This window comes from Chinchilla lanigera, unplaced genomic scaffold, assembly GCF_000276665.1.
Source record: "Chinchilla lanigera isolate Chin_1 unplaced genomic scaffold, ChiLan1.0 scaffold00033, whole genome shotgun sequence".
Lineage (NCBI taxonomy): Eukaryota > Metazoa > Chordata > Mammalia > Rodentia > Chinchillidae > Chinchilla > Chinchilla lanigera.
Genome location: NW_004955434.1, coordinates 9524439 through 9539405, shown reverse-complemented (window position 1 = coordinate 9539405; position 14967 = coordinate 9524439).

Below are 14967 nucleotides of genomic sequence, written 5' to 3'. Positions count from 1 at the left end.
CTTCTCCCACTGTGCTTCAACTCTTGATCTCAGGTTTTCTCCACCCACAGAATGGTCGTGGTTGAAGGAGAAAGAGATAGGGTATGACACTGTCTTGAAAAGGGGCTTGGAAACTTTTATGAGCCAGGGGACTATTTCTCAAGGGAAATCTGTTGGAGTGGTACCTCTAAGTCAGGTAACTCAGAGGTGCTCTGAGTGTGATGGAAAGCCAGTGGTGGATTTGGATCAGGAGAATGACAGAACTTCACTCATTGGTAGCTAGAAAGAATAGAGGAGAAGCAGAAAGATCAGTTAAGAATGCCTGTATACATGATGATAGCTTGGATTAATGTGGTTGGGCTAGTAAACAGGTGGTCTGTTGTGGCTTTACATTTTTATTGTCATTTACACTTATTTAACAAAAATTCCACAGTTTTATTGAAGTAGACTTTGACATACAAAAGAGGGTTATCTGTGTGTGTTTTTAATATAGACTTTTAAAAAGTGTACAATTCAGTAATTTTCAGTGTATTCACACAATTGTGCAACTAACACCACTGTCTAATTTTGGAACATTTTCTTTACCCCCTAAAAGAACCATATCAATTAAAAGAAACTCCCCATCTCCTTTTCCCTCTCTCTCCAGCCCCTGACAATCACTAACCTGTTTTCTATCTCTATGAATTCCTTATGCTGGACAGTTCATACAAATAGAATCTTAAGGAGTATTGTCTTTTGTGACTGGCTGCTTTCATTGAGCATAGTGTCAAAATTTACCTGTGTTATAGCACATACCAATCATTCCTTCCTTCTTGTGTCTGTATAATATTGCAGTGTATAATAAACCATATTTTGCTTAACCACTCTTCATCATTTGATAGGTTTTTGAGTTGTTTCCATTTGCTAGCTATTATGAATATTGCTTCTACAAATACTCATGTACAAGTATTTGTGTATGAATGCTTTCAATTATCATGGCTGTTGTAGTCAGAGTTTACAGGGGAATAGATTTAATACAGGACACATAACTCATAGGATTATTTTATAATATTCACCTAAAGAGTCAAATGCAGAAAAGTGCCAGAAATCTATCCACACACTAGAAACTCAAAGAATCCAGCTGAAGACCCAGAGCCTATGGGAATGTCTTCCACTATTCCAGCTGGAAGCTAAGAGCCCATGACAATGTCTTGTGCAAGTCTGTATCAAAGATCTGCACTGTAAAGGCCCAAAGATCAGTGGTGGAAGCTAGAAAATCTGTGCTAGTGGGGTGAAGGATCTGTGCCAGCAGGCTGAGGGACCTATAATGGAGCCAGGAAGTGACACTCAAGGTAAGTGCTCCCTCAAAGAGAACCACAGCCATCCTCAGTGACATTGAGGACCCAAGCTCCTCTGATGATGAGAATAGCTGAGTTCACATCAGGAAAACCAGCATGAAAGCCTTCTCCAGGAGAATCAACAGCACTAGCATCTTCCCCTCCAGTTCTCCTTTCATGTTACTGGCAACAATCCTCTGGTGGACCTTCCACCCCAGAAACACCCTGATTCAGTTCAGCTGGGTGCCACAGGTTGACCACTATTTAATTCATCACAATGAGAATACAAGTAGGTGTAGAATTACTGGCTCAAATAGTAACTCTGAAAGTTATTGAGGAAATACCAGGGTGTTTTATAAAATATAAGATGTGCAAATACTTTCACCCATTCAATGCATTGTGTTTTCAATTTCTTGATAGCATTCTTCAAAGCGCAAATATTTCAACTTAAATTTAATTTTAAGCATAAATTAAATTTTGATATGGTTCAAATTCTCTATTTTTTCCTTTATTTCTCATGGTTTAGGTGTCATATCAAAGAAACCACTGCCTAGGAAATAAATATGTTTTAGTTTTTATATTTCAATCTCTGATTCATTTTGAGTTAATTTTTATAGATGATATAAGGCTCTAAATTTATTCTTTTGCACATGGATAACCACCTGTGCTTTTATAATTTATTGAAAAAATTCATTCTTTATTGAATTGTCTTGGTACTCTTACAAAAAAATCTCTTGGTCATGGATATGTGGGTTTATTTCTGGGATTATAATTCTCTTTCACTGAACTTTATATCTGTTCTATGTCAGTCAATACCACACAGTTTCAATTACTGTCACTTTATAGAAAGCTCTAACAATGGGGAGTCTGAGTCCTTCAACTTAGCTCTTCTTTTCGAAGTTGTTGCTTTGTTTTTGGCCATTCTGGCTCCCTCACCTATGACTGTTTGCATGGGCTTGTCAATCTTCTGCTGCCATGAAATTTTGCCCCTCTGCCATGTGGCATCCTGCCCTGGAGCCAGCCAATTACGGACTGGAAATGAAAAGGAAAAAACTGTACAAGAGAAATTGTTCTGTTTAAAACTCTGTTCTTTTGAAACTTGCTCGCGTGGGGAGGAAAAAGAAGCTAGAACTCCGGTAGAAATAACATTAAATCTGTAGATCCATTTGGGGACTATAGCTATCTTAATAATATTAAATCTTCCAATCCATGAAGATAGCATGCTTTTCCATTTACTTAACACTCCCATTGTCTTAGATCTTAGACATTTTGAAAGAAGACCTGAAGAGAATTGTTGGCTGCTTGAATATGCAGTTTGAGGAAAAAAATACAGAAATACAGGAAAACTCTGGGATTGAGGTTTAAGTCATTAGGGAACTTGAGGAACTATTTATGAAAACTGACAGAGGGCTGAGGAAGAAGAAGATTAGAGAAGAGACACTAATACTTGTGTTTGGTGCATATTTAAAGTGCCTATTAGATCTCCAAGTGAAGGTGCTTAAAAGGCAGTTGAATAACAAGTTGTTCAAAGTTTGAGGTAGAGATATAAATGTTGGAGTCATAGTGTCATTATTTAAAGTCATGGGACTGCTTGGTATCACCTAGAGGGAGAGGGAAGAGAAAATATGCAAGAACTGAGACAATGAGTCTTCTGACATTTATAGCTCTTTGTGAGGCAAGAGCATCATCAAAGAAGATTGAGAAGTGTGAAAATGGCAAATGTTTGTGTATATTAACTACATCTTTTATTCTCTATATTCTGATGCTTTGATATCCTGGAGGCTTTCTGACCCCAAAAAGGTTGTGCCTCCCAAGGTCAGTGTTATGGTTTGTGTCTAGATGTCCCCCCAAAGCCTCATGCAATCCTATTATTTTTTTGGAGGTGGCTGAATCTAGAGTGTGTGATAGATTTGTTGCGCAACGCTGGGATTGAGAGTGGGTGATTGCTGGATCAGTACACTGATTGGTTTGGCATCATCCTAATCCCAGTAGACGGGATACAATGTAAGAGATAGAAAGAGGTTTGTCTTGCTGTCTTTCTTGTTGCTTTTGCTGTCTTCTGCTGCCATGAACTTTTGCCTCTCTGCCATGTGGCACCCTGCCTTGGACAGCCAATTATAGACTGGAAATGAAAAGGAAAAAATGTAGAAACTGCTCTTGTTAAAACTTTGTCCTTTTGAAACTGCCTAGTTCTGTAACTGTTTCAGGGCTTTGGAGTTGCTTTCTTGACCCCTGTGACCACGAGAGCATAACTGAACATGCAGGATGCCTGATTGTACCACTGCACCAAGCTTCATAAATGGATGATCATTAATCTACCCTTGCAACTGATGTCTCACCCCACTGGCTAATCAGAACAGCCAGGCTGTTCTGTCTCACCTTGGTACTTCCTTTGTACCTCTTGTTTGCGGATCATATAAAAGCCCTAGACCACCAAAGATTGGGGCCTGATATTCTGGGAATGATCTCAGTCAGTCCCTGTCAACAGAAATAAATCTGCCTCCAAATCCTTGGTGTCATTTCGGTGTTTCTGCTTGCTCTTGCAAAACCTGTACAAACTGTGAGCTAAATAAACCTTTCCTTCCTTAACTTGTGGGTGTTGGGTATTTTGTCTCAGCAAGGAGAAAAGCGACTAAGACAGTCAGCTACATCCAAGAGATAGTAAAGAACACGGCCAGAACAGGACCTTTCAAATGTAAACCAATCAACTCACAGCCCTGCCCTTAACCTTCAGTGAGCTAATTCAGTGGAGCTGTTCACATTCCCAGTGTCTTAGTGACTTTCTTATTGCTGGGACAAAATACCCGATTTAAAGGAGAGGTTTATTTTGGCTCACAGTTTCATATGAATGGCTCCAAAGGCAGAAACAGGATGGCAGAGGGAATGGCAAAAAAATAAATAAATAAATACTCGGACCAGGGATATAGGTCAGTGGCACAAGTGCCTGCCTGACAAGCACAAGGTCCTGAGTTCAATTCCTGGTACCAAAAAGAAAGTGAAAAGTGCTCAGCCCATGGCAGCCAGGAAGGAAAGACAGAAGGGAAGAGCTGGAGACAAGAGTACACCCTTCCGCCCTTCCAGGTCAGAGCCTCATGACCCAGCGCTAACCAGGCCCCACTTCCTAACAGCCCATTCAGCTACTGAACTCAGCAAAGGATGAATCCACCGAGAGTTAGTGCCCCGTGACCCTTCCACACACTGGAGAATTTGGGGGCACATTTTATATCTAACCAATAACACCCAGCCACCATCTGCCTGCCTTCATCCCCCCAGGGAGAGGTGCCAGAAAACTACATTCAAGTCTTTTGTCCCAGAACCTGCAGAAAGTATTCATATTAGACAATCCTGAATCTGTTTCCCTCTCACCCATTCCTTCCTGTGGAAACCAGAACAAAAGTGACCGCCACCAGCATCTGCCCACTCCTTTCTGGCTGACCCTGGTGCCTCCCTGTTGACTCCCTGTGGTATGAGGTTCCTTTCTCTCGGGATCTGCTGGTACAACTGAACTATCTTTCCGTAACAAAATCAGCCAAGGCCTCCACACACCGGAAGCAGATTCCTTAAATAACAAAGTGCTTATGTTGTTTTTCAGGAAATGCTTTCAGAATCTATTCAGGGATGGCTTGAAACCAGCTTTTCAAGAAGATGTATGCTCAGAAGAAGCTGGCTCATCTGGTCAATGACCTTTGGATGTCTAAAGCTCAAAATTCCCTGCACAGACCATAATAACTTTCTCCAAACAGAAGTGTGCACTTGCAGAGGCAAAGCTATCTACACCTGTGCAAAAGAACCCTGAAACTCCCTTTCATGGCAACCAATCAACGAGCAGCTTCTCCCCTCTCCCTCCCTATAAATTCCCCTGCTACTACCCACCCATTGGAAAGATAGTTTGAGCTCTTTCCTCTGCTCCTGAACTTTTTGCTAGTTGACCTCACAATAAAGCTCTTTCTTCTTATAAAAACAGTGCCCTAGTACTGGCTTCTGTTCCCCTCAGGCAATGAGCCCTTATTGGATGTTAATGCTAGTCATCTCCTGATCTGTTGGCTTCACTACACTTAAATAATGATAAAGCTTATATTTTAAAACACTGTATTATAAGGACGGAGTAATCAGTAGAGGAAAATGCTCTAGAGCGTTGGATTTGGCAGGATGGAGGTCATCAAAAACCCTGAGGAGTGCAGATGAAAGTCTAAGTAGGTGCAAGAGAGACTAGGAGGGAAGCATGTGGAGACAGCAGAATATAGGTAACCATTCAGAGAAGAATGTTATAAAGGGAAGACGAGGAGCAAGGCAGTAGCTAAAGGGAGATGTTAGGTCTACAGCAGCCTCCAGTTTTTAAAAAGTATTTTAGGAATGGGGGTTACTATAGCACATAACAGCTGAGAGCTTTCCACAGGGGAATGCTTTTGCGCAGCTTAACTGAACCTGACAGTACTCCTCCTTATAAAATGCAAATGAAACCTGAAAGGTATCATTTTAAAGTTCACTGGCAGGCCTGGACTTGCCAGCATTTTCTGATTTCTAGAACACAAAAGGATGACATGTCACCTAATTATAGTAACAGGACTCCTGGATTACCCACTACTGACTTCAGCTTCCCCTTTGTCCTGGCCAATCCAAGGGGACTTTCCTCAAACACTGGCTCCTCGGGCGAACTGAGGGACAGACACTCTTATAAAGGTGCTTTCCAAACAGCAGATGGTTCGACTGATCTTTTTTCTAGGGAAAATGTGTTCTGTGTGAAGAGCTCAGGCTGTAAAGTCAGACATGTCTGGGTTCAAACCCCAAGTTCACAAATTATTGGCTTCCAACACATTGGACAATTTATGAAAACTTTGTGCTTTATTTCCTTACAATGCCAATAATCATAATACGCACCCCAAGTCAGAATGTGGGGATCATATTAGACCTCTCATCTTGTGAATCTAGTTTATCTTCTAGTTCTATTAATTCCAACTCCTGGATACTTCTTAGATGATCCCTCTCCTTTCTGCCACTCCACTGCCATCATCTAATTCAGCTTCTCCTCATTTTTCTTTATCTCATAACAGAGCCTCCTCACTATTGGTTTTTCCTCGTATTCTCATTCTGCTCTGCCCTCCTCTTGTTGAGGCAAAGGACACAAACCTTGGAGTCATTCTGAATTCCTTTTTTCTTTTACTCTGCGTGTGGTTTATTAACAAATCCTCCAGCTCTATTCAGAATGTCACCCTTTCTCATCACCTCCACGATTCCCATATCCACCAGAGCCACCATCCTCTCTCTGTAGTGGTTTCTGCAATAATTTGATAGGTGGATTCTGATTCTCATCTCATTTTCCTGCAGCTGATCCTCAACACAGCAGCCAGAGTGATTCTCTGCAGGCATAAGTCACATGTGAGCTTCCGATATGTCAAAATTACACTCAGGAAAACATTCTAAAGTCCTTCCAATAGCCCAGGCAAAAAAGGCCTCTGTGCCCATGCACTGCCCTGCAGCATGAGTAGTTTGTAGGATGGAGAGGTGTCCCCTGGAGCCATTGACCTCCCCATCCCCATCCACAGTCTGTATCCTGGGACATTGGAATTCCCCGTCTGAATGACTCTAGGTCTTCTGCTAGGCCTGCGTGCCTTCTTCCCCAGAGGCAGTCCCCAAGGATACACTTACTCCCGCTGTGCATATTCCTGTAGCTGCACACATCCATTTCTCTCTTTTGTGAGATTGCCCTATGTAAAACTGCTATAGCACCTGTACTCTCACTCCCGGCATTCCTACCTTTCCAACCCATCTTTTATTTCCTGAAAGCAGTCATCTAACACATCACATAATTTACTTCTGCATTATATATTCCAAATAAATATAAATAACTGAGATAGTAGTACAACAGCAAACAGAAACACTGAAAATGTCACCCAGGATTTGGAGGCAGATTTATTTAATGTCAATGGGCACTGACAAGGAATCAATTATCCTTCAAAATGTCAAGCCCTGATCCTTGGTAGTTTGGCGCTTGTATGGGATAAGCAAGCAGGAAGTACAGAAGCAGAGTATTTGGCTATCTTTGATTGGTCCTTACAATATGCATCATAGTGACCAGCTGTTTCTAGGAAACAGTAGTAACAGGAACTGTTACCTGGGCAACTGAAGTCTACTGGCTGGGAGGGCATTTTCTGCTATAGGAAGGATCTTTTTTTTTTTTCACTGCTCTGCTTTCAGTCCCTATAACAGTAAAAATGCACTTAATATTTTTTTAATGCATTACCCCCTTACAAAGTAGGCAGAATGTCTGAAATGATCAAACCTGACTCTATTACTCCTGCTTAAAAGACTTTAATATCTCCCACTAATTACAAACTTAAATTCTCTTTAGTGAGGCCTGCTCCACCCTTCCTTAATCTGGCCCCTCTTACCACAGCCATGTGAAAATTCACAGACTTGCCATGAATAGGACCTCACAGCTACTTTGAGAATTTTAATATCATTTTAGTTTTTCTAATCTTGCTTTTCATTTACCTGTTTATTTATGAGCTTTAAAAAATAGTATTACATCATACATATCTTCTTCTGCACGCTACTCCAGGCTTCCTTCTCCATCTTTGGCTGTCCCCTCTGCTTCAACAGTATTCTCTTCACCTCTAGGGTTAGCACTTGACTAGTTATGGGCCAGTTAACTTGTATTTCTGTTTTCCCTAATGGAACAAGAGCTCTTTGCACTGTATGAGGTCCTTAAATTTTACTGAATGAATAAAGAAATACTGCTTGCATATATAATTTAGCAACATTCTCCGGAACCTGAGACTACCAGCTCCCAGCTGGCTCCTTGCTCTTTTAGAGAAGCAAGAACTTTGTTTATTTTGGCCCAGCCTAAGAAAGAACTGTCCATCAGTCAAGAGCTACTTGTGACAGAACAGGCTGCTAATGGAGTTTGGGGGTGGGAGTGGGGGTGGGGCTATCTCTGGACTTGCTTAAGAAAAGGGACCACATTGAAGCAAGGGTTTCCACAGAAGCAGCAGGTAAAGCCTTTGCAATGATAAGGTTATTCACAAGGCCACAGGTATCTCAAGCCCTTCACCAGCCTTTCCCCAAGCCTAGTCAGTATGGACAAGAACTTTGTCTTTTGGGTCCCAGGAACGTGTTTACTGAGTGAGTAGGTTCTTAGGGAAGCAAAAATAAAACAAACTTAGGGAAGCATGAATTCTTCTATATCTAGACAGAAGTACATAGCCAGTGTTAATAAACTTATCGGATCATCTACAGAACATTCACTCCTCTTGCTAAGTGAGAACCGAGATGGTACTTCCTCAGGATACAAAATGAACACGTTAAAACAACCATCCCAGCTGCGCATGGTGGCACACATCTGTAAATTCCAGCACTCAGGGGTCTGAGGCAGGAGGTTGGCAGCAAGTTCCAGGCCAGCCTGGATACATACTGAAACCCTGTCCTAACAAGACAAAAATAAATAAATAAAACAACCTTCCCATCTCTTAAGTCTTCTCTTCTAAAATACACTTATTTTATTGTATTGGGAGGGGTGAGAAAACGGAAACCATCAAGTCTCTAACATCCGGGTCTCCTGACCACACCACAGGTAGTGGACAGAAATGTTTATGGTTTTTGGATAACAATTTATAAGTGGAGGATCTTGCTTCATATTCATTGTCATCACCACTTAGAGGGTGACAGGTGTTCTTCGGTGTAGCAAATTACTTGATTCCTACATGACTACTCCTTTCACCAACCTCACCAAGATCTCACCCAGCCTTTAAGCCTCATGGAACCTTCCCTGAGCCTTCCGATCAAACATGCAGAATTTTCCTATCTCCAGGTATTTAACAGCTTGTATTTAACAGCTGATAGTGCTTATTTCCACCTAAAAACTGCTGGTACCAGTTTCATTCCATTGCATCAGGAAGTTACATCTTTCTGGAGAAAGCAAGGAAACTTTCCTAAACTCTGAGGAGAGGTTTATAAGAAAATAAGAAAAATTTCTTGAAGATGTGCATGAGTATCAAAAATCATAGTAAGGGCTTTACTTTTTGGTTGCTACAGGCCTCGCTTCTTGGCATTTCTACTGTTCCCTGAAATCAACTTCAAACAGATGAAATAAAACTTGTGGTGCTGCGGCAGTATTAGAGGCTTTTTTTCCTTCTTTTTCATCAAAACATTTGCTGGGCATTTACAATGTGCTAAGCTCTGGTGCAGAGAAACAAATAAACACCACCTATGATTTTAAGAAATTCTCTGGTCCTTAAGAGTGACTGAGACATAGATGCTCTGGGAGTGACTCAAGAATCTTAGCAAATCGTTCCTTTGTGTAATAACAACATGCATAAAGAATCATGTATCACATGATCTTAACCAAAAGGCCGAACTGACATACCTGAATTAGCCACTGTTTCTGAAGCCAAGTGTCTGAGACAAATTACAATTAACAACATTTTAAAATACTTTGAATTTGAATGCCTTTGGGCAAATAATGCAGAATTAGTCCAGGCTGCTACCACTTCTCATACCTAGCTTGATTCGAGTATCTTTGATACCTCTAGCCCTGGGGGTATCTGGGTTTTTAGGTGCTCTGAGAGCCAATGCTCTGCTTGTATAGTGTGTGAGTAATTATTTGCTCTCTAAAACCATCTATGGCATAAACTCCCTGAGGTCTTCATGGGCTATTCTACTCAATTTAATGAGGCACTAAATTTGAGTTGCATCTCAATTTTTAGACATTAAACAGAGCTCCTATTTTTGAGAGTCTTTCTGTCAGATGGTAGAGAATTTATCCAAGGATTCATCATCAAGGAGAGGGCTCCTACCTTTATAGACTCTATAACATAGAAGGTTAAACATAGTTAAAACTCATACAAATGAGAAATAGAAATAACTGGTGTAGAAGGAGTGAAATGTAAAAATCTTTGGAAGTTGACTAGAGCATAGGAGACTTTTTAGGGGATGAGGTGGGGCGCTTGGAACTGGCCTTTGAAGCACCGATGGGATTTGGACTAGATGCCATTCCAGGCAGCAATGCAGAGGACCAAGAAGCAAGGCCTCAGATGTGCAAATATACAGCAGAGTTGAGGGGACAGTGACTAACCTGGTTGGAAATTTAGGTTGAAATGATAATGTCAAAGGCTTGATAGCTGGAAGAGCTGCCCAATGGGAAGATAATGACTGTCTTAAATGCTAAGTTATAATACTATAGTGTTTGGACAAGATTAAATCTGAGGGTTTGGTTTTGTTTTAATATAGAACTGAGTATAGGAATGGAAGTGGAGACCAGATGCTCAACTGGGAGTCACTGTATTCATTCAGATGTTTGATAACAAAGTCTTGATTTAGTGTTAGACAAGGGAAGCAAGGGAGAGCAAGGAAAAACTTAGTACAAGACAACTGACAGAACAATCAGCAACTGGTCAGCCATACAGGAGAGAAAACAAGGGGTAACAAGAGAGATTATTTTAAGGCCAGAATATCAAGACAATATTGGAGGCTTTGGAGGAGTGAAGGAAAGAAATATAAAATCAGGAGATGATTTCAGAGAGAAGACAGTGAGAGGGGATTTGAGTTACAGAGTAATGCAGGCATTCAAGAAAAATATAGGCCTAAAGTCTGGGACATAATTTAGGGCTACAGATAAAGGTAGAGAAGTTATTTCCAATATGGGAATGTCAGTTTCTACTGGGGAAAGAATACACTGTCAAGGGGAGAATATAAAAAGATTCAAGAGAAATTATCTAGATTTCAGGAATGCTCCAACATTTGGAGAGCAGGAATAGAGGGTCTGTGAGGAAGGCCAAGATGAAAAGTATTCCCCAGAGCAGCATCACCCAGACGATGGAGCAAACCCCCACAAAGCAGGGGTGGCCAGCAAGACAGAGATTGTGAAAGTAAGAACTGGGACCTCGCTCATAGGACTGTTACAGGTAAGTGGAAGGCATCAGAAATGGCTGGCGCTGGCTGTCTTCTCAGAATCATTTATCCATCTTGGAATTCTGTGTGTTGATTTGAAGGTTAGGGGTCCTAGCCGCAGCAGAGCTGGGTGCAATAGGAGATCAGACAGGAGTAGCCTTGGTAGGGGGTAACCCCGGAGCAAAGACAGTACATGGTGTAATTGGACATTGGTATGTGCAATAAAAAGGAACACTTTGTGGGTCACTGTTCAATGTGTTCTAAAGCTAATCAACTCGGAAGCATGACCCTTAATATTATATCTAAGGACAATTCCACCACCTCCTTTTTGAATCAATATCAAACTTTCCCCTGTATTTAATTTCTGGTGGTTCACTTGGCATCTCATGAAACGAATTCAATAATTTAAGAACAAGCACCTGAATGAGCACCTATATGTGTGTTCAGGCACTGTGCTAGGCATGAGGTAGGTTGCTAAGAGGACTTTTTAGTAGGTTAAGTCATTTGCTCAACGCCAAACAGTGAACAAGAACAGAGACAGATTTGAACCCAGGCAGTCCGACTCTGGAATCAGATGTATAACTAAAGCAGGGAGCTCACAGGACATCAAAGCAGCTGTTTTTAGAAAATAAACAAGCAGCTCTACTTTTGGGTGATAAGAACGGGAAAGAAAACAAGTGGTTAATCAAAGTGGCTATCAGTGCACTCCCTGAGGTAAGGAGGCCGGGTACACAGGCAAGCTAGATAAGACCAGTAAGTTCTACCCTCTCCTTATTATTACTGAATTTAAAAACAAACACCCTTGTGCAGTGGGTGCCTACAATCCCAGCAGTTTGGGAGGCTGAGGCAGGAGGATCTCAATATTTCAAGCTCAGCTTGAGCAACTTAGAGAGACCCTGTTTCAAAATAAAAAAATAAAAGGATTGGAGATATAGTTCAGTGTGAAGACTTGGGTGCATTCCCCAGGTTTTTTTTTTTTTCTTTAAGGAAAACCCTTTGTAAAACCATAATTCGTGACATTCCTTTGAGACCTGATAAAAGTAAGATGCCTCCTTTGTGCGGACCGCTGTATCTGTGCAGTAGCCACGTCTGCTGTCCTTAGCTAGGCTGTCCAGCAGTAGCCAACTTCACTGTCCTTCCTGAGGCTACTGTCTGTGGAGCAAATTTTATTTTATCTTAACCTCGAAACTGGCCCACCTACGACTTCTGCCTTATATGCAGCTGAGAACTCATACTTGCTGGTGACAGAACCTTAAAGGTGTGGTCCTGGCCTATGAGGAGTCCCCATGTAGTCAAAAGTCCCACAGGAGAAATCTAGGGAGAAGACATCTTGAAATAACAGGCAGGGAAGAGCCCGCAGAGACTGAGAAGCCCAGATAATAAAGGCAACGAGACCAGGTCCACCGGGGCAAGAGTGATAAAAGCAGTATTGTTCATCCGCTCACAGAGCCTTAGGCTTGACCGGCCGCTTGGAGAGCATGCAAGTCAGTCAGTGCATGATACAACCGTGTGATTGCTCCTGAGTACATATTTTTACTCTTGTTTTGGAAACTTGTGCTTATTATTCCCTTCCACAGAGCCAAAGAATTTCAGGGATAGAAGAAGTCTTGATTCATAGATAATCTCAAGGTTCACCTCTGCCATCCACATGAATCGACTGTCATAGCTCTTTTACTATGTATGCCCAGGTAGTAAGCAATAAATAGCAGCAGTTGTACGTTAATTTTTGCTGATACATTTCTAGTTTTTTTTATATGGAAAATAAACCTTTTAGTAGGCTGAAATTATGCTTTTGCTAAATACTGGTTGCTTCTAAAAGTTATTAAACTAATAGCTTCTTCTATCCCTAATAGCTTACTCCTAAAACTTAACTTGTAAACACAGGCCAGCCTCAGCTGTAGATTATGTGCCAAAAAGATAACCACAAACAGATGTTAGTTGTTGGAAAATATTTTCTATGTTCTTAACTATTAACCCTTCAAAAACTCTAAACTGAAGATAACCTCAAGAATAGTGTACATTGTTTGTGCAGAGATTATTTCACATCATAAAACTGCCCCAATTACTGAGTGTAAGCAAGAAAAATCCTGCTATTTGGGGGGAAAGGAAGAAACTAGCTTGTCTGCATCCCAAATCATAATAACTGAGGTGGAATTTCTCCTGCCTCGAATGACACAGAGAAAAAGTAAGCCCACAGTCCCCCAACATGATGTACAACAGAAACTCAAACAATACAAGAAAATCTCAGCCCACTCACATAAGGATTTGGTACAGTTCCTCATGCACAGACACAAAAGAAAAGCAACAGACAGCTGAAGTTTGCCTCCGATTCTCTTACAGAATCCAACAACACAAACAGCTAAAATCAAAACCAAAACCAAAACCATTAACAACCAGGATTCTTTCCAGTTGAGACACAGGAGAATGGAACAAAATGGTCAGAGATTGAGGTTAAGATGTGTTCAGCAATAGAAGCAAAGATGTCATCTTGTCTATCAGTTCAGCTTTCCTGTAACATGAAGGTAATTCAAACCAGAGCATGTTAAGAGGAACTGTTGCTTTGGTTTTGGTTTTGGTCTTGCTGCTCTAGGTATGGGAGTGGAAGTGTACATTGAGAAGCAGGGGGAAAGAGAAAGAGCACCAGTGTGTCCTAGCTGTACAGGAGGAGCTTCTTCATCCATTTCCAAGGGCTCTGTAACAAATTACCACATACTGGGTAGCTTAAAACATCAGACAATTACTCTCTCACAGTTTAGGAAACTTGGAGACTGAAATTTAGGAGTCACAGGACCGTCTCCTTCTGAAGGCCATAAACCAAGAATGTGTCTCTGCTACTTCCTAACTTCCTTTGCAAGTGGCTCTTGGCAGTCCTCAGCATTCCTTGCCTTGTAGCAGCACCACTGCAATCTTCCCCTCCATTTCTACCTCCTTTGTGTACCTCCGTCCTCTCTTCTTAGAAGGGTACCAGCCATTGGATGAGAGACCACCCTAATCTAGTGTGAACTTACCTAAACCCTATATATTCTATCTCCAAAACCCTATTTCCAAGTGTGGTCCCATTCCAACGTCTGGGTATGCATGAGTTTGGAGGCATTGTTCAACCCACTGCTGTACCTCATTTCATTCTCAGGGTAGATTGTGATCCAGATACCACTAGACCCGTTCTACACATGAGAACACAGTCCAGAAAGCAGTATCTGCTTAGTTCCCTGGCTAGATTTGAACTCATGGCATAGCCCTACCGCACCATGAACCTGGTCGGTGAGATTCAAATCAGGTAGTAAGAAAAAGCCATCAGTCTAGGCCAGCCTGAGCTACAAAGTGAGCTCAAGGCCAGCCTGAACTGCATAGCGAGACCCTGTCTCAAAAAGACAAAAGAAAAAAGAAAAAAAGCATCAGGAGCACAGGTTTGGATGACCATTTGCCTTCATTTCCTTGCCATCCCTTTTGGACTCTAAGGGTGGGAGTCGGAGGTCTGCACATTCAGAGAGGCGGGTTTCCTTGTCCTTCATGTGCACTGCCCCCCAAGCCTCCCTGCCTCCCAGTTTTCCTTCTCGAGAAGCAGGACTCTCCCTCCTTCCTTGTTCTGCATCCTCTTTTCACTCCACTACACTAGCAAAAAGGGACCGCAAATGGGAATGACTGCCTCCGCCACATAAAACGGGCCCTGTGCATGGAAGTGATCCTTCCTCTGGAACCTGCCTCTCCACCCACAGCTCCAGGCATGTGGTTTCTGTGGGAAATGCCGTGCCCTGACTCTGACTGCTATGCCCTAGCCTCAGTGACT